General features: G+C 44.1%; 1 protein-coding gene across 4 annotated transcripts in view; it reads left to right on the top strand.

Moving 5' to 3' along the window:
- Positions 1–5,636: 5,636 nt before the first annotated feature.
- The window catches only part of ACSL4 (acyl-CoA synthetase long chain family member 4), a gene marked incomplete at its 5' end in the record, with an annotated part of 32,177 nt that continues 16,773 nt past the window's right edge, over positions 5,637–21,040 (top strand). For 2 of the 4 annotated variants that reach the window (XM_080625063.1, XM_080625060.1), the window contains 2 exons: positions 5,637–5,717; positions 20,398–20,444. Of the gene's footprint in view, positions 5,718–7,625; positions 7,704–20,397; positions 20,445–21,040 lie in introns of those variants that run through there. The other 2 variants (XM_080625061.1, XM_080625062.1) reach the window with 2 other exon arrangements.

The following is a 21,040-nucleotide window of genomic DNA, read 5'->3' as shown; positions in this document are numbered from 1 at the left end:
CCAGGAAGCTGGCCTTGCTGCTTCTGTCCGGACAAACCTCAGCCATGGCACATGTAAACAGAAAGACTACTGAGGTCAAGGTCCTCACTGCATTTTAGTCTTCACTCTAATGATTTCCCCAAATTGTTTCAGAGCTCTGGACTCTGCACATATCTGAGCAGGCAATGAGTGTGATGTTTTTACAGAACACAAGTGTTATGCCTGCAAGCAGGTCTGTGTTTCTCTTTCATGTGTGGAACACGGCTTAAAACAAAGATCCAATTACATGATGCAAGTCTCTGTTCAGCGCTCACAAGCTCCTGTGCATTTTTGTACATAACTCAGAATGAGAGGTTGTGTTTGTGTAGATCAGGGTAACAAACTTCATTAAAGGTCTTTGTTCAGAAGGCCTATCAGACCTAGCCTGTGCTTTTTCCCTGCATCTTCCCCCCAAAGGCCCAGTGTGTTGCTGTAGATGCTAGATGTGAGAAAAAACTTTTTTATCCTGTATGTAAAATACAGCTTATAAACAGGTTTGCAGATAATTTTCCAATGTGGTTTCATGTAGAAGAGTAAGAAGGGCATGGAATGAGCTTGAACAGAAAGCATCAAAGAACCTACCAATTCATATATCTGGAAGTAGGTCCCTTCCCTTAAAACCTTGCCCTTTATTCAACAGCCCACCCCTCAATTCCCCCCTCCCTTAAAATTCCTCCTTGAAATGCACTTCTTTGGAGAGATCAATAATCCTTTGTGTCACCAAATGTGTACGTCTGACTGTTAGGCTGGGTTTGTTGCGTTTTCTTTTAGAACATGAGAGTCAGTTTTAAAAGATCTAGAGTGAACAAAGTGCATTGCTCCTGATGAGCAGAGTTAAGGAATGAGGAGGTGTAAGATGCTTCAGCTTTTTTGCTATGATGTGCTCTAAGTTCAATTGAGAAGTAGCAGAAATATGATTAGAAAACAAAATAAGAACACATGTAAACTTTCCCATCCTGAGCAAAACTGGTTTTGGAGAGTGCTTGCTACAGAATGGCCAAGTTTATGCCCCAAATTTGTTTTCTGTTGTTTTGATTCTAACTGTCCACTCTGTGAAGAAACAGGATTGCATCAAAGAAATAGTTAAATTCAGCAGTCACTGCTCCTAATATAAACAAACAACCCACAAGGCTTCAAATATTGATTTACTACTTAGATTAGAAGTGTTAAGATTATGCAATCCCTTTGCTGATACCAGGAATGAGGTGAGAAGCTGTTGACTGTTTCCAAGCTTGCCCTGAATCGTGGGTGAGAACCAGAGACCTTCCAGCTTGGCTTTAATCTCTCCTCAACATACCCTTCTCTTCCTTCTCTTTGACCTCTGGGATAAGGATGAAATTCAGCATTGGTACCAAACAGTTGCACTGCCTGGGGAGTTCTTTATACAGGTCACATTCCATAGACATTATTGCTGGGTTCTTCTTACTGGAAAGATACAAAGCAGTTGCAACACGAATCCTTTTAGTCCACTGTGGTTTTAAAGCCAGCATGACACACTGTGATATAAAGGCAGTGTGAATTTCTGTTTGTGAACTCCTAAAATGTTTGCAAAGGCGTTTCAGACATCTTGCAGCGAATGTAAGCTTCCTGACAGCAGGCGTGCTTTTCTTAGCTACCTGTTTTGAAGCTCTTGAAGTATTGCAGTTCCCCTCAGGGTATTGCTAGTTGACCATGGCTTTATTTACAGAGACCAAGTAAATCTGCTTCTGCTTTGTTTTCAAAAAAGAATGTTTGAAAGCAGTCAAAGAGCAAGTTTAAATGCAACTATGACAAGTAAAAACTGCTGCATCAGTTGTCCTGCGTAACTCAGTTAGGCATTAGCATACCTGTGGCTATAGGAAAGGTTTCCCGTGGAGCTGTGTCTAAAACCTGCACAGACCAAGGTAGATTTGACTCTTCTCTTGGATATCCTGTCTGACATAAGCTTAATTTTAGTACTCGTTATTCTAACTATAACCTGACAGGTTCTATTTTTCCTTAGATTGCAAATAACCCATACTTGTGTCCAACTTTGCTAAAATCATTAATTTGACTTAGATGTTCACGCTTCTGAAACAAAGCAAGCATTTAGTTGAGTACTTCTGGCAATGCCTGTGAACATGGATGTCATTCAGTGCTGCTCAGCTTGGGGACATGAGCGGATGAACCCCGCAGGCACCGGCATTCCCCAGTGAGCTCTTGCCGTGGCACACAAGGCCACAAGAGGTTGAGGAGGACATCTGATGGCTGGTGAGGTCTACAGTAGGGAGGACATAAAGGAGGAGGTGAGGGAAGAGTTGCACTCGGCAGGAGCGCATAACCTGGAGCACTTGAAATCCATGTGGGAGCAAGAATGTGTAGTCTGAGGTACAGAGATAGGAGCTCCAACTTAAATTTGTTGGAGGTGCTCTGAAACTGCACCTGGAAAACATTAGACTTGTCATCCTGGAAGAGAGATGAATGAGGTAATACTGCAAGGAATCTGTGATAGCAATCTATAAACCAGGGAGTGGTGTGGAGACAGCTAGGAGAAAATGGTAATTCATGGTTAATTAACACAAAAGTGAAGGGACATCAAATGGAACCACCAGACAGAAGGGATTTTCACATGGCATAATGTTAAATCGTGGAACTACCTCAAGCTGCAGATGCCAGAAGTTTAAATGGGTTAAGAAAGCAATTGGGTTTGTCTTCTGTTCATTTCTCTGCGAAGAACAGAAATAGACTGCTCCTAGCCAAGAGCCTCTGAGCTGCCCAAGTCGTTACCTTCCCAGGAGTTGACCAGCCACCACTGGCAACAGCGCACTGTGGGAACTTGGTCCTGTTCCTTGTTCACTGTGGCCATTCCAGCACCTCAGTGAACAAGCCAGGATACAGCATGGTGGATCCAAACTCAGCTAATTCAAAATTAGAGATTATAGGAGGTACAAAAGAGGTGGAACGAATTACAAATCTATTCTCTTACCCATTTACTGTTTAAGAGAAAGATGAAAACAGACAAAAAGATGAAAAAGGGGCTCATGTGTCTGTTTTAGTAGGGAAAAAATGTGTAGCATTTGTTTACCTAAATACAGGGAGGTTAAATCAAAAGAATAGTTAATCTGCATAACCCAGACGTGCCTTTAGGCATCTTGCACAATCCAGGCCCTCTCATTAGTGCTGACTGACGTTGAGCAAAACAACAGGGTTTGAAACAAATTAGAACAAAGTGAAAGTAATAACGGAGCACCCTAAAATTCATATAGCCCAAACCGTTCCATGCGGGCTCCACCCGAGGAAGCGATGCACCTTGTGGTTCTCTGTGAAAGAGAGCGATTACATACAGCATCCCCATTGCTTCTGCAGTTGTTGCCAGACTATTGTAGCCTCCTGCAAGGTGTTGTCTTTCATCGGAGCAAACTCCTGTTACCAAATATAGCTGTGGCTTGTTTTGTAATGTTGTTGTTTTCACACTCTGTCCCACTCCATATGGCATGGGGGAGGATTGTGCTGGACTTGTGCATGGCAGAGATGGAGCAGGAAAAGTTTCCTCTGCCTTTACATGGCATTAGGGCCGCGTGCCTTGTCAAAAGCTGGTTATTTTGTGCTAGCTGTCTTCCAAAGAAGCCTGAACGCCTAAACATGTAAAACCATGTGGCAAACTGCTGCATGAATCACAGGGATATTTGTGGCCTCTGGCTTTCTGAACCGCACTGTGAGTAATGCCAGTTGCTCTCGTCAGTGCTCCTCATGAAACCCATTTCATACGCTCTGAGTAAAGGCCATCGGAGCCTCCAGCTCACCTCAGTGTCCCAAAGCAGGCAAACCTGAGTGTGAAACCTGCCTGAGAGACCTGGGCCAATTTGAGCTGCAGGCAGCAGCAGGGAGGCTGGAGCTGGTGTTCACTGTGACCCACAGCTCCGGGGAGGCCAATGGGGCCCCAGGGCAGAGCCTGGCCCGTGCCCAGTCACACACAGACACACACAGACATACACACAGACACACAGAGACACGCACACAGACACAGACACGCACACGCACACGGCCGGGCCCGCCCCCTCCCCATTTCCGTCAGAGGGGCGGCTGCAGGGATTGGCCGGTGGCGGGGGCTGGCCCCGCCCCGCTCCCGCCCGCGCCTCAGCCATTTTAGCAGCCGGAGCTGCCGCGGGCTGCGTTTTCCGCCGGCAGCGCCGGGACGTGCGGCCGGGCCGGGTGAGCGGCGGTAACGGCCGGGGAGGGCGGCAAGGGGCGGGGTCCTCCGTTCGAGGGCGGGACGGAGCGGGGCAGGTTCCTCGGCAGCACCTGAGGGGAGCCGGGAGCGGGGCTGGCGTTCCCCTCCGGGGCATCCTCCGCCCGCGCCGGGGGTGGGACGCGGCCGCAGCCCGCCCGGCAGAGGCGGCCGGGTTAGTTGAGGGAAGCAGCGGGAGGTTACGTGGGGTCAGGGCTCTCCCAGGCTCCCGCAGCCGCGGGCTGCAGACACGCCCGGGCCCGGCACCGGGCGGGGAAGCGCCGCTGGCCGTGGGCGGGGGCTGGCACCGGCCGTTGCCCGGGAGCAGGTGTTGGGAGCGCGGGGCGCCTCGGGCCGCGGCCCTCGCCATGCTCCTCGCGCGCCTTCCCGGAGCTGCCTCCGTGGGCTGCTCCCCGCCTGTCCAGGGCCCGCCCGCCCGCTGCGTCCCGGGAGCCCGGCGCATCGGCAGCGCCATCGCCTGCCCAGAGCCCCCCCGAGGTGCGGCGGAGGGGGCCGGGCTCGGCTATGGGCTGATGCTGATGTAGCGCAATGTGATTCACTGCTCAGCGCCGCGCACGGGGCACGGTTTGCTGCTTCGCATCATGAGAGCACCTGGTGAAGTAAAACAAGGGATTGGTTGATGTTATTGCGCTGTTCCTCTGAGGAAAGCTTCGCTTTGAGGTGTTCTAAAATGCCTTTGTACAGTAGGGCTTTTTTGAGGTTTATCTGAAAAGCAGGTGTATGTGCCCCGTTTTTTCCTAACATCATTGTGTCATATTCGATTTTTTTTTCCAATGAGGACACTCAGTAAATAGAGGTTACAGAGTAATTTAGTGTCAGTTAAGGGTTGTTTCCTATAAGGTGAATGGACAGCTGTAGTCCCCGGTGGTTATAAAAGATTGTCAGGTTAAAGATAACATCTGACCTTCCTTGGTTCCCATTTCATCTTGGACTGCTGTAACATACAAGTATGAATACAATACAACATGCTTTGTCATTTACTGCTATATACGAACTTGCATTTATAGTTTGGCACATCTGAAGTGCAAAAACTAGCAAATAAAGCTACAAATAGGAATTAGAACCATCTGATCTTTTTATCTATTAAAGTCTACCTTTTGAATCTGAGACTTGTCATCTCAGACCAACTGCAGTGATTAAAGACATGGCTTTATTTTTGTAAGACGTGAACATCTTATATTTTAAATGAATAAATCCCAAGCCCCATCTTTGTTCCCAAACAAGAGGCAGAATTCGCAACGTTCCAGTTACAGAAAGATTGTTTGGTTTAGCTCTGTTTTTCTTTTGCTGTTCACTGGTGGATACCAAGTTTGTGTTTTTAATACAGTTCTACAGAAACCTTAAATATTTCCCCGTAGAAGTTATTTTTAGAAGTATTTTTTACTCACCTCTCATTTCTTTGTATTTGCCAGTTCCCTGTTATCATAACCTACAGAACTGCACTAGCTTGCAACAGGCAAGACAGCTGCCACCCCCCGAGAGCCCTGCTCTGGTAAGGTTTCCATGATGTGTTATTATTTGGGGATTTGCATCTCATCAGACTTTACCCCTGTGTTACCTTAGTGCTGTCTGTAACATACACTGTGTTACCCATCGCCTGCTCATTGAACAATCTGACCTTTACCAGCAGCTATAGAATTTCAGCATAATAAACTAGTGGTGTTCAGTGGGTGACACTTCCTCACATGAGGATTATGCTTCAGCCCCTTTACAGGGCTAGAGAAACCATTCTTGAACAAGCCACCGAGGGAAGGCCTTGGATACAAATATATCCCAAGTGGTATTAAGATACATATGCAGTAAAACAGATGCAGCCTATTACATTGAATAAATGAAGGTAATACCCGAATGAAATAGTAAACAGTAGCCTGAGCCAAGTAAACATGCAAAATCTATTGAAGTTAATGATTAATAAATAGAATTGGGTAGTTAACATGACAAATGAGTGCTTGTTTATAAGAAAGCTGTTCTGAATAAGGAATTGCTTAAGCTAAAAAGAGTTGATTATTAAGGGAAATCCTCATTGTATATGCAACCAAGCGTGTGGTCACTGTGCTTCAGGACATTTATTGTCAGGAGAGAAGGAAGTTTCATTGAAGAGGGAAGCAAGTTCCTGAGAAAATGTAGTTTTGTTCCTGGAGGGGGTTGTTACTTAGATGGTGCAACGTCTTCTACACCTGTGGAAGGCACATCTCAAAAGTTGGCTGATTAATTCTCCTGCATTCTACAGCAGCTAAAGAGTGACTGCCTTGGTGTTTGTCATCATTTCACAGTTAGCTTCTCTTCTCCCTGTAACTGGGATTGCTCTCTGTCAGTTACCAGTTGGAAGGTGCTTAGTGGAACAGAATACCTGTACAGAAGGGAAAGCTTAAGAAAGTATTTCTCCTCTGGAATTATTAATACTTTGCTATTGCTTTTTGTTTCCTTGGGGTTTTTGGCTGAGGGTGGGTGAGGGAAATTGGGATTGCCCATCATCTTCTGACACTCCAGTAACTGTATTTGCTCTGAATCTACAACTCTGTAGGTGGGTAGGTAAAAATGAAAGCTGAACACAGCACTGGTTATTTCTTCTGTGGCTGCTTGCTCGCAGAGTAATTGCACTGAAAGTAAAGCAGACAGTGGAAGTGGTGTAGCAGGTTCCTGTAATGATCTGTGGTGGATATGAAGCCTGCCAGCACCAAGGCCCTTGTCACAGATGGGTGTTTGTGGTCTGGGTGGTGGGTGGGGAGAACCTTGCCTCAGTCCTGGAGGTGCTGGAGCTGTGAGAGCTTTCACTTGCTTTATATGGATGTGAACTAAAAGACAGTGTGTGGAATAAGGCTTGTGCTTGTGAAGAGGAAGAGCTCTGGCCAGCCGCCAGAGCTGCCTGAGAGATTCAGTGGTTTCAGTTTTGGTTTTGCAGTAGATACCTGGTATGATTCACATTGAGCCACTTGGCCAAGAGCAGCAGAAGTAACTGAGCATAACTTGTGTGACAGCAAGTCTGCTTTCCTTGCCACACTTCTTACAGCTATCAATTCTTACCTAATATTCATATAAAGTGTACATGTAATCAAGGTATTGCTTTAATCGTGTGCCAAATGTGCACAGCGTTATTTACCCAACAGCGCGTGATACAGGGATTAGGAATGAGTTGTGGGGGTGGCAACTCCTTACCCTGTTGTTGTTGCCCTGCATAGAAGGCCTTTCTCCTGTTTGGGCTACCATGCTACTCCAGAGCTGTGCTGCCATAGCTCATAGTAGCTCTGGAGTCAGGACTAAACTTGGCGCTGGCTTGAACTTGATCTTCTGCAGAGGTTAGATACGAGGAGTGTGTGAGTGAGGCGTGGTGGTACAACTGGCTGCGGAGTTATTTTGCATTTTAAGATGCTCCCAAATATAGTAGAAAACTCAGAGGGCACGTTGAACCATTTTTCAGCAAGGAAATAAATAGCACAGGCCGCCTTGGGAAATGGAGGAGCAGAACAAGTAAGAAAAGGTGACTGTGGGCTTGGGGTTGGGAGGGGTGGGAAGTGTTTGCCTTCAGCCAGCATCTTGCCAGGATGTCAGTTTGTGTCGTGGGTGATTTGGTGTTTTAAAGTTTGAGAGTTGCTGTTGATGGAAACGAAGTTGGAGCTAATGCCACTGCATCTAAAAGTCAGGTATTTTATTTGCTTTGCTTTTGGGTTAATAGCTGTGCAATGTGGAGGACATGAGGAATTGCTTCCTTCTCTGCTTCAGATATTGCTAAGCACCTGGAGTTAGCACTGAAATGAGAGAGTACTTTTCACGTCAGTAAAGTGGTTTGTAAGGAATCTTAGATACTGAGAAATACCTTTATTCCCCACCTCCTGTATTTAAACTTTGTGTGTTTTTCATAGTAGAGTTAATGCCAAATCAATGGATGTTGTGCAGCTGGGAGCTCAGTGGGCTTCAAGGTGAGGTATCTTTATCTCAAAGGTACAGATAAAGTGATCCACCAATTATCAGATTTAAGAGTCTTGGATTTCAAGTGATCCAAGGTGGATCCTTGGTGATCACTTTAAAACCAAGACTCTTAAATCCGTGATACTTAAATACCACTGTTCAGTGAGAACAAAACTAACGATCTAGGATTTCCTTGAATGTATATGGATGTGACTATTGATTCGCAAGAGTGTGTTCCTGCTTCATCAGTTCAGCATCTTTTTCTAAAAGCACATTTGTAACTTCCCTATTAGATAATAGATTTATTTGCTTTTTAATTCTTATTATGCATTCGTTGCTCTGCCAGTAGCAGCTGTTCAGTGTCAGAAACTGGAGCCGAATACCTGTGAGCGCATCTGTTCTACCTTAAACTGTGCTATGATGCTGCAACTCAGCTCATGATTTTTGCTCATCATTTCTGTTGGTGTGCAGGGAAAATGCCTGTATCTCCATGCACTGATAATGGGGAATATTTTATAGCATAGGAGTATAGTGGCAGTTAGAATATTAACATATATATCAATTAAAAAATATCTAAGTATGCTTGAAAGCCTGAGAGACTAGGAACTGGTTGACACAACAAGGACAACCTTAAAGTAGCACGTTATGTTCCAGTACTTGTGCTCTTCAAATTCGTACTAATTAAAGACTTTTACATTATTATTTTAATAACTCTGAAGTGGTATTTTGTTGTAACTCTCCTGACTATAGAAAAAGAGATTGAAAGTAATGCCAGGGCAGTTACAGAAATGCCCAGAGGATTTCTTTAAAGAATTATTTATCATGTAAAAATGCATCTTAATGGCATGTTTAGTGTACCCCATTGTACTTTTGTTAGAGTATAAGCATGGCCAACATGCAAAAATATTTTAACATATATAGCTAATGGTTACGTTTTGCAAAATCACTTGTTAGATCAGTACAGGAGACCTGGTTTATGTTTGGTTTTAACTGTTTTATGCCACTGTGCAGCCCATTTTAAGGGGAATAAATGGTATCAGTACAGTCTGATCCTTGTTCTGCTTAGCTAGGTGCTTTAGGTGCAACTTACATTCTAGGAGATAACAACAGCAGATTCAGGTAACATGAAAGGATGGTTATTGTGCATTTTCTAAACCACTGTTGTACACGTTACGAGATACAAGACATTCTGAACTACGTCTTAACTGAGGTTTTCCTCTGTACGTGCAGTTACTCAGTTCCAACTACAGTTACTACAGGTAGAGGTCTGGTTTATAAAACTGCCTGTTTGTATGTTTGCAGAGTAACTTTAGAACAGGAACTGCAGTAGTGATAGTCCCTTTAGCGGGGGTTCTTAATGAACATTGCTCTTCCACAGCAGCCCCAGCACACGTCTGCAAGGCAGGGCTCAGGGAGCAGTGGTGCCTGTTGCATACCCTTGTGTGGTTGCATGTCTCTGGGCTGCAGCGGTTGGGGTTAGCAGGTACTGAGCACTCAAACACCTTCACTCCCATGCTGGAATTTTTGACCTTTAAACAATGCAACTCAAATGTGTCAAGCATGCATGCGCTGCTGTGCATTTCTTAACTTCCTCCCATTCCCAAAGAGTTGTGTTTTCAGCTATGCCTCTGCTCACGAGACCCTTCCCACTTCTGCAATTGTTAATCCCTTACACACCATCTACTCAGCTCCACCATCAGAAATGGAGAGTGGCCCATGAAATAACTGAATAACTGTCCTTCTTGGTAAGTGACCCTTAACCTTTTTTAAGGGCCTTGCTTCAAAGAATCACAGAATGGTTTGTGTTGGAAGGGACCTTAAAGCTCATCCAGTTCCAACCCCCTGCCATGGGCAAGGACACCTTCCACTAGACCAAGTTGCTCCAAGCCCCTTTCAGCCTGGCCTTGAACAGTGCCAGGGTTTACACTAATCCTGCTCATACAAAGAGTAGAAAAGTATTAGCATAGAGAAAAACTGAATAAATTATAATATTAAGTATGTTGCACCATGAAGAGATTCTGCTCAGTCAGGAGTTTATGAGCGTGTTCTGGTTTGTATTTCCCAATTCAGTTGCTTGGAAAAGAAATAAAACCAGATAAAGGGTTTGTGCAGAGCACACATGTGCCCTCAGGCACTTCATTACCTCTCACAGTGAGAACAAAGGTAACACTCCTGTTCAGTTTCCTTTCACAGTCTGCTAGTGTGAGCTTTTCCCTCAGTTGCACAGATGCTTTTACAGGAGGAAGCACTGTCATACTGTTACATCCGATAGCTTTTCCTGGGATTATTTTTCAACGTGCTCATTTCTGGCTGTAGACCCCAAGGGCCCCAGCTATAGACAGCCAGAGGGGCTGACTCTGGCCTAGTGCAAGGCCGTTCCTGCCCTGAGCCTGCTGTAGGCACTGGAGGGAGCCCACTGTTCCTCCTAGGATCATGTCTCTGCTCTCCACAGCATCACTTGGTCACGGCTCTTTACTCCTGTAATTGAATTTTTTATATTAGCCACTCGGCTCTAACATACGGACTTTACTCCTTGGTTCAGGATAACACGTACTGATGAGCCTGCAACTAAAGTCAACCTCTCGCTGGTCTTCTAAAGAGCAGGCTAAAGCTCTGCTACATCCAGCTTACTCAGATCAATAGCAAGCTTCATTAACAACAGTATTTGCTAAAACAAGAACTTTCCCAGAATAAGATCCTCCTATTTTGTGTGCATGCAGTGACTGCTCAGCTGGGGACAGGCTGAGTTGATATTTTAAATAAATATCAAAGAGTGTTGTTTTATGTCCATTTCTGTACACCAGGAGCCACCTGCACAACTTGAACCAAGAAGTCTACTAAGAAAGTTGTGTTTAGAGTAACATGAGACTGCAAATAATGAGTGTTCATCTAATGCTTTGCAGTGTCAGTTCCTCACGTTCAGTGAAGCATGAGGAGCATTCACTGTATGTCAAGTCAGATACTACAGAACATTTGCTGTAACTTCTGCACTGATTTATGGCAGGGGGCACATACAGCTGAAGGAGTCCACATTTAAATGAGTGCTGCCATCCTTGTCCTGTTGACTTTGCAGGGCTGGGTGAAGCTAGGGGTACAATTACAAAGAGCCTGTATTGTGATACTTGTTGGTAACAGGATGCAGGTATCCTGCTGGAGAAAAAAAACCAAATTGGTGTAACTGGTCAGAATCGCTGTAACTCTTCATGTGGCCCAAGCAATGCGTCAGATGCTTTGTTTCTTCGTCTCCAGTAGTTGTACATCTTTTGAAAAGACTTCACTAAGTTCAGTTTACCTGAAGGATGTGATAAGCAGAACACACAGTCATTCTCAACAAGTGTTTTGTCTTGGAAGCTGCACAGCTGTAGCTTATGAGATGTCACTTCTTCAACTGTGCCAGTTGAGTCTGAGGAGCTGGAAGCTGTGTATCACTGCACACTGCGTGCTGGCTCATAGCAAAAGCCAGGAATTTATGAAATGAGGACATTCGTTTCATAGCTGAAACTGTCAGCTGCTGTTTCCTGTGCCACACAGCCACTTCGGGTTAGGAAGAGTATGAACTCCTGACCTTCAGTAAATCACAAATTGTGCGTATTAAAGTATTTTGGGATACATAAAATCTGTAATAAATTTTTCAAAGGACCTTTTGGTGTTTAGGAATAGGGTTTGGGGCTTCTTTTTGGGCTTTCAGTAAAGATAAAGTGCATTCGTTACCACACTGCAGCTTCCATGTGCCCTTCTCCTAACCCTCACTTCCATGCACACACCAAGCGTGCAGAAGCTGCAGCCAGCGCTCACTCACTGGCTTCTGGCAAAAGAGAGGGGACAGTCTGGGACAGCAGAAGATGGGTGGAGGCTGTTTCTGTCAGCAGCAGCAGTAGCCCTGATGCTGGTAGCTCCCTTTTACGCTTGTTTAACGTTCTTACAAAGCTATAACAGAGGTGCAAGTAATTTTGTGTCACTGAACTAAATTGAGGTGACCGCTTCCTCCCTTGCACTGGTGCCTGTGGGGCTGAGTAGGGACCTGTGGCAGACAACTGGCTGAACCGAAAGGTTGATTGGCTGCCTGCAAGCTTTGCAGCCCAAGGGCACAAAGTGGGATCACTGCAGTGCAGGTTTGCATCAAGTTAGCTGCCATGAACCTGAACTTGGCTCTGATAGAGAGCCAGCAGTCTTGTTGCACTGTTTTCACTCCTGCCTTGGAGCCTCCATTACACTACATCATGTTCATGACAATAAATTTGCTCAAGTTGTGTTATATCTTAAAACTTGCTTTAAGTTCTAGCCTCTCTAATCTGTACTTAGTATGGTGCTTTTGGAGGCTTTTTTGCACAATGAAAACATACATACTGAAAGACAATACTATGCAGGTAGGGGGTAGTTTTACAGCACTACTTTCCATAGCTTTGCGTGTTACACAGAAGAGTTGAGACAGTAAATCTGCAACTAGTGGTAATGTCAAACAACAACAAAGTGATACAGCAATAGAAAGGAAAAATGAAAAAGCAGCAAGAGATTCTGGTTCGTGGTGCCTGTGGTCATCCTGCACGAGGCACAGAAGTAGGAAGTGAGACTGGAGTAGGTTCTGTCCACAGTGGCCCATTAGTTTGTCATTTTGCACATTACTTTCCATGAGGACAGCTGTGTATACAGCTGATTCACCCTGTGTAAATACACACTGTAATGTAATACTGAGTTCAATAGCCTTGTTTTTGTGCTTTTGGTAGATAGATGTGTTTAATTTTCGTTATGAAATATGGATTCTGTTTATTTCATAAGCATGCAAATAGTCTTGCATTTTTATGAGCTCCTCTGTTTGAACAGCGTGTTCAAAAGTGCTTTCATTATGAAATGTATCACCGCAGGGAAGAGGAACAACTGGAAGGTGAAACTAAGCTTGCTGCAGGGTGAGAAGGTGGGAGTTGGAAAAGGGATCAGGGCAAGATTTTGCCTTAGAAAATCATGGAGAGCATCCTGCTCATGAAGTACTGACAGCCCCAGAGTGGCACCTCTGAATGCTCAAAGGTGGTTTGATGAATGATGATCTCATACACAGAATGGTCAGAAATAAGTGGAAGGTTCTTTTCCGCTCACGTCACCTGATGACAGAGGATGGTGACCAGCCTGTACTCTTCCTCCCCCCATTCCCCAGTGTAAGAACATTGCAGTTACTCAGGTACAACGTACACCCACTTAAAAAGTTTCTGTTTGGAAAATGTTGTTGTTTCCCCACCTTTCTGAGTTGTGATCTGTGCCCAGGCACGGGATGCAAATGTAAAAGGGGGTGTTTGACCTTATTCTCTGAAAGGGTGAGATAAGGATAAGGTTTCTGTGGGTAAGGTTTCTGGTGGCTGTTTCTCTAAAGTAATTCATTAGTGCTCCTCAAAGTGGTTTAATAAATTTGTTTCATATTACCTCTTGCTTTATAAGTTTGCCTTTTCTTAAGGGAACAAATTAAATTATATCTATCTTTTTTATTACTAACCATAAATTGCTGTGTGACACACAGTGTCATACTAAGGAGTTTTCTGTCCCTTTTTCAGAGCAGAAAAGTTACTAAAAATAAGCTAAATGGTCAACAGCATCAGTTTCCTCTTCATGCTGCCTTCAGAATTTGTTAATCTAAGACCACTTTACTGTCTGTATAGTCTATACAGATTCCTTCTTCTGCAGTTGCTACTGTGACTCATGCTTTATTCATACTAGAGGTGATCTGGTTACCTAAATAGCAAGTTGTGTATCCTGCTCCTCAGGTTCTAGCATTGTGGCTTGCTGCAAACAGTCACACGCTTTTTTTTATGTCTCTGGGCCGTCAGGGCTTGAGCAAATTCCTTTCAGGAAGCTGCTGGCTGTGTTGGTGCAGGGCTGTCCTGTGCTGGCATGCTCTGCTCCAGGGGAGGATCAGGCACGATCGTGATTATACAGTTACACACCTCCTTGATCTGGTCTCACTCTGGGCTCTCTCTGTTCGCAGCGTGGGCTTTGAGCATGGGATGCTGTGACCCAGTCGTGTGAACGTGTCCTCTCTGTTCTGCAGAAGCTCCTTGGGTGTTTTGGGCTAAGAACAACAAAAGCTGCCTGAAACTGCCTGTACACCTTCAGCATGTCGGTGCCTGTAAATGAGTGTGATAAATGTGCATGCATGTGTATTGTGGGTGGTGAAGTTCAAAACTTCGCTGTTCAAAACTGTCTCAGAGGCCCTTTATTTTTCTCCGTTTTGTTAACTTCTCTAAGGATTGTGCCAGTTTCTCCCTGGTTCTCCTGTCTCAGTATAAATTTGTATGTTCAAATTACTTTTGCATTGTTCTGCTTTGGTGGTGTTACACTGCTCAGAAGACTGAGCTGTTAAAACTTGAATGTGCACTTTGCCTTATAAGAGAAAATGCACTGAAATTCTCTTGGTCGTCTCACTACCTCTTTGAAGTGCAGATAAAGTCCAAGAACTGTTACAATCTAGTAAATCTAGTAAAAGTTTAAAGTTGCAGTATGAAGTACTGTCCTTAGCGAACTCTTTATCTGGAAATTCCCAGTGTGGATCTAGAGATGAGAGACATCTAGAAATGCATCTAGGCATTGTTTGGCTAGAAAGTGATAGGACAGGGTCACCATGAAACAAGCAACAGACTTTTGCATTAAGACCATCATAAATTTCAGTTCTTTAAACGTACAGAAGCCATCATCACTGTTTCACTGGGAAAGACTGTGCTTGTGCAGAAGATGGATACACTTGCTCCCAATGCTCCTCATTTTTATTGACTCAAAAACTGTTTTTGTTACACTGTGAAAACAAATACTGGGGCTGGTTCATGCTGGAAACCTCATGGGCCACCAACTCAAATGGCCATGGGTGGGAACAGTTTTCTTACTTGTATTTTCTACGAGCACACCCAGTTCTGTCTGTCAGAACATCTGCAAGGACAGAGTTTCTGCAGATGGCAAATAAGAAAGCCCACTGCTTTTTGCTTAGTCACAAAGAAGGGGGGAATTTGCATCTGGATGTGAGCTCCAAGGAGAACAGGGAATGAATGTGTGTTACCCAGCAGTGGTGCTCCTCCTGCTGACTGACCGCACAGAACCTCTGAAAGCCTGAAAGGACTCGGGAAAGCCCCCTCCCCAGCCCACAGTACCCTTTCGGGTAGGCAAAACCCTGCTAATGCACTACACCAGGAGGAACATTTACTTCTCCTCCCCCTGCCCCCTTTAAGCATGTAATGAATTTCACTATGACCAGTACCTGAGAAGAAAGCAACCGAATGCACCTGATGAGAGACAGTGGAGGTTTCTGAAAGCAGTAAAGGTAAATACACAACTGGTGGCAGAATTTCTCGTCAAAATGACAGCTGAAGAGACAGGTTTCCTGAAGTCAGAGAATAGTATTTAGTCTGTTAAATTACACAAGAGTTGCTTTGGCAAGACATTTAAAAAGCAGTATGTAACCACAGGGAAAGGGAGCGGCTGCTGTAGTCCATTATTGTGTCTGGATTTCAATAGAGCACGGGAGGTTAATGTTACTGGACTTTCTCAATAGAGCAGTAAGAGGGATTATGATGATCTTTGTCACTACTCTGCATGTTTGCTTGCTGGACTGGACCTGTGCTCATGCACTTTAACATTTTACTGTTTGAGTTGCTCCTTTTACTAAAGGTTATTACAGAGCAATGCTGCCAGATTTCAGGAAATCTATAAATAAAGGAAGTAGCTTTTAATGCCTGGCTGTCCTGTGCTCACGTTACTGAGCTTTGCTCAGATGAATCTGTCAGCTGAATCCTATTTAAAAAGGAGTTATTCAGTGTTGACTTTCGCCTCACTTTTGTTCTTATGCAGTAATAATTCATGTTACTATTTCATTTTATGTTGGGAACACCATTTTACTCTTCAGTATTTCTCATGCGTCATCACACAAGCACACACAATTCCTCCTTGGTCATGCTGTCCAGATGTTTGGTAACATAACAGACTTAAGGCCAGGAAACAAGCATTGATATTTAATCTATGCAGCCAGGGTAACATCATTAATGAAGTTTTTTGCTTTGTTGCGTGGGACATCATTAACGTTTTCCAACCCTAAGACCATGGCTTGATCGGAGTCTGAACTTGAATGCATGCACTCCAGGCATCAGTGAAGCCGTCGCATCCAACAGGCATAAGCATAAATACAGCGTCTCTGGATAAACTCTGAAAAACTTTCACCCAGGGAGATTATTTCCTATAATCCACCTTCACTTGCAAAACAAAAAGCACCCAATGTCCTAATTTCCTTATGTTGTGAAAGGATGTTTTGAAATGATTATCATAAGCGATGGATAATAACATAAGAGGGGAGATGAGCACCCTAATTGTTAACAGCCTGTTGTCCATGCATATGTTCCTCATCATAGAAGGGTTTGGGTTGGAAAGGACCTTAAGCTCATCCAGTTCCAACCCCCTGCCATTTGGTGACCACGTCACCCAAGGCTCTACTGCCAGTAAGTTGAAAACAGATGAAAATGAACGCTCACAAGACGCAGGGAAACATCTAGCAGGTCACTTGTGTAGCTGCAGTACCCCCATCATGTGCTCATTAATATTACAGAAACATCTGACGTGGAAGACTGTAAAACACTGTACATCAGTTACGTACTCCTGAAAATGCAGGGAAAAGAGAGTTCCTAACTTCTCCGCTAAGAAAACAGCTTCTGTTAAGAAACCGGCTTTGAAATCCTGCTTTATATCAGATGTTCCAATTAGGAGACAGAAGCAAAGTCTAGATGATCCATTCATTGCTGAGTGCGATGAAGTGGGGGCATAGTTTCGGAGTTACCTGAAAGAAGTAACCCTTTCAGTGCTTGCAGGCAAGAAGAACCTTACGGAAGAGGTGGCAAATAGGGCTTTGTAGGTTTCAAACTGATCTGGTCTTCTCAACTGTGTAATTCAGCAGCCTTAGGAGAGTTTGCTACTTTGGTATTTTTGCAAAGCAATTTACTACTGAGGAAGAAGCAGAAAATTAAAAGATGATGAGAAAATAAATCTTGCTCCTTGGGCCGTCAGGGCCCAATCTCTCCATTGCAAAATGGTTGTGCAGCTGAACACACCACTAGTCAGTTGGTCCATCCTTATTACCTGTGGGAGGATGATAAATTCTTATGTGACTGTTTACTCAACTTTTGTTTGCTGGAGGCCTTCCACGACCACATAGCCTCTAAAATTCGTCCTTCACCACGCTGCTTGCCTTTTCATGGGCTTGTTTCAAAAAGCTGGGTGGAAGCAGTACGGTCGCTATCTCTGCTGTTGAGACATCAGGGTAAGAGTAACATTTGCCATACCGCATGATGAGACTGGGGTATGTATTGAGGGGATCAGGCTGAAACACTTCTTTATTAGAAGTATAAAGAAGATGCATTTTCCTTCTGAATTTTTGTGCCCTTTGGCCCAAGTGTATTTTGTAGCTGTTGGAGTTTTGAGGTAATATCAGTATTTTCCAGTTGCCGATTTTCTCCTTTTCTCCCCTCCTCTGTAACACTGTGTGTCCAAGCCACCTCCTTACCATGTTCATGACCTAAAATGCCAATGAAACAAAAGGATGCTGCTCCCTTACTTCTCTTATCACAGAAATGCTGGAACAGCTGAATTTGCTGTTAGTTACAGTGGCTGCTACCACTCACAATACTCAGCATAAATTGGATTGACTTGAAACCTTGTGTGCCTTAGGCTTTTAATCAGATTACAGCATAACCAGCACAGCTTGAGTACGGGCTTGTGAGAGAGGGAGCATTGGAGTGAATGAGCCTCAAGTATTTACAGTGGAGATCTGGGGTAGAATTTACTGAGGCAAAAGTAACAGAGGTGGATCTAGAGGAAATCCCTTCCCAGGTCAGTGTGTTCTCACTGGGCAGTTTTCACTTGTGGAATCTTGCGTTGGCCTTTTATGTTTTCTGCCTTTAGGGCACACAAACAACTCTTACCCTTCCATCAAATATTTGCTTGCCCTTATGGTGCAAGATCAGGAGAGAAAGTTTCACACCAGTCTGTTAGGTAATTGAGAAACCCTGGCTCAGCCTGGCTGGTCCGGTTTCCACTGCAAGTTGTTACAGCAGTAGGTGTATGACACTTGACACAAATGCATTCTCTTTTCCCTGACTGACATAAAGTGCATGTATGTTCTGAGGCACTAAAACAGAAGTAGAGAATACAAAGGACAACAACAGTATTTTTATTGAGAGCAAAATTAAATCTGATCTCTGCTTAGTATCTAAGTAAAACATTGTCTTAACTACTTCTTAAGCAGCAATAAGAGAAACAAGATATCCTAATACTACTGGTGGGTTTGCTATTTTGCGTAGAATATATATATATTTAAACAGGAACCCTTGATTTCTATCAGTATCCACTGTATGTGACTTGCCCCTCTCCCTGATTGTTGGGACATAGTATTTAAGCTGTACAGACACAGTAAGAGCGCTTGAAAACTCTCAGGCTTTGAGCTGCTATTGCATGGGTAGAGCCCAGAAGTACTTCCGTTTGATCCCATTCACCTCTGGAGTTTTCACTGCTCTTTAACGTACAAAATTGTGTAAGAGGAACATATGTAGAAATCTGCCTGTAGAAAGGAACAAAACCTGGACCTCGTGTCCTTTCTTTTCTCCCATGAGTAACTTGCATTAAGAATGACAGAGTTTGTTTTCTTAAAGGCACTGACGTGATGCAAGAACTGAATCATTTCCCTTAGTTTTGCTTTTTTCAGTGTGTCCAACCCCAAAAGAGTTGCAGTTAGCCACAAGATTCTTCTAACTCTTAGTGCTGTTAGTTACAGTCTTCTCATCTGGGTAAATCTGGACAATCAAAATGTGCAGAGAGCCTGACGGTACGCGCTTACTGTGTTTGAACTTGCTGCCTCTTCCTGGCAATGGGATGTTTCTGTCTGTTTCACATTTCTGTTTGAAATCCTGGCTTCTTCCAGTGCCAATACAGAACCAATCCAGGACTACCAGGTACTGATTAAACTCTCTTCCAAAAACTGACTGGAACCCATAACCTGTGTCCTCCCTCAGGTCACCTCACGGGTTTTTTTCACTGTGTAGCACCACCTTTCCATTTACAGGTTATGAACACTTTACTGTGGTTTCCAAAGCATTCGGATCTGCCTGAATGCTGGAAAAATTCCGGAAATAGCTGTTCCTTATTCATACTGGATTGTTTTGGAAGATTTCAGAACTTCCTGAAAGGAGTCAGCCCTGAGCACTTATGCTACAGCCAGAACTGTGTCTCCATCTAAAGTTGGCAGGCGCTCGGCTGCAGGGGAACCGGGACTTCCTCCGGTGGCATTCTTAAACTAAGCAACTTCTTGTTTTGCACATCCAGGTTTTCATCCCACAGTAGGATACTACCCTGTCAGTAGGTGGAACACTGCCTGCTCTAATGGCATCTGTCTGACCAGAAGACTTTCCTAACACTATGAAAAAATGTTTCTAAAGTTGCAATAAATGAAGTAGATAGAAAAAGAAGTGTGTTCTCTTGTGACCATGTTACACAGTAAACAGGATCCTTGGCAAGCTTTTTATCACAAGGACAAGAAACACTGCTATTTGTATACTTCCAATATTAAACCATTACAAATGCTTTGGGCTTTGGCTAATTAAAACCTTTCCTAGCAAAGATCATTTGCTGCCTTGTTACACTGCAAAGGGTGAAGGTTTTAGCTGCAGGTACTCGTTTAGTTACACTCAGAAATTCTAGTAGTGGGTGCAAACGCTGGGTAAGTTGATGCTGCCTGTTTGAACAGTTAAATGCAGAGAAGCTGAGAGCATTTCCTCCTCTGTGAATAGTTGCTTCCAGAGCCATAAACCCTCTCCCTGTTCCCCACGCCCGCTTTTGCCATTAGTCTCATGAGCTTTTGTGACTATTTCAAAGCTATTTTCCTGCATTAAAAAAAATTGCCAGTTGTTTCTTAGGTTTTTAGTTAAATTAATGACAAATGCTGGGGAGAGGAGTGCCTCTTCTTTCCAGAACCTGTGCTCTGGTTTCTGCCACAGACTTTGTTCTGTAGCCTTGGCTGCAGGACAGCAATAGAGTGTTGCATGTTATCTGCCTCTGAAGCTTTTAATTGAGGATATCAAAGAACATCTCTTCCATCTGTGGCGTCTGTAAAACACAGTGTCAGTGCTTGTGTGAGCACTCACATCGGTTACGTGTTGTCTGTGGTAAGCTTGGACTGTAGAGTTTTGTGCACACACAGCATGTAATGGTAATAAGGAAAATTTACCTCATGAAGGTTTTCTTCTGTTTCAATATAGATCTAATCAACGCTGAAAAAGCCTCGGTCACTGCTGTCAGATACCTTGTAAGTACCTCTGTATGTGTGTGTGTGTGTATATCAGTTTTCATAGGAGTATGTCCAAAGGAAAAGGCAAAGTTTGTGTTTTTGGGACTTACCGTGGTTTTCCAACTGATGTCTACTAAGAAGTACAGCTGAAACATTTGAAATCACCACTGATGTCTACAGATAAGCCAAGTGACCTGTTCTCATAAACACTTCCTACAGTATCCCTGCTTTTTATCCACGTGCTTGGTCACACGCCTTTTGTTGGGAGGTGCGGAGCAGCGGGAGCTCTCTGTGGGGTTTATTTCACGTGCAGCATTGTGCCTAACCCTGGCATGCACTGAAGGTGCCTTACTGCAGTCTTAGCACTATGGCTGGCTTTTGTGTTAACACGAGCTCAACTGCTGCTTTTGGAGCACTGAATTAACTGGGATGAGAATAACACAGGATTCAAGTTTAAACCCGTAACCTTCCATGTTAGAGAACTGGAGCTTGGGGAAGTGTCTTCTGCTGAGGTTTGCCTGCTGAGCAGTTGCTGGTGATGAGGTTAACTAGAGCAGAATAAGCTGGTATGTTGTGAAAAGAATGGAGTGTTCACTTTTTATAAGGAGAAATAT

This window comes from Psittacula echo, assembly GCF_963264785.1.
Source record: "Psittacula echo genome assembly, chromosome: 8".
Taxonomy (NCBI): domain Eukaryota; kingdom Metazoa; phylum Chordata; class Aves; order Psittaciformes; family Psittacidae; genus Psittacula; species Psittacula echo.
This window is presented reverse-complemented; position numbering and strand designations above follow the sequence as displayed.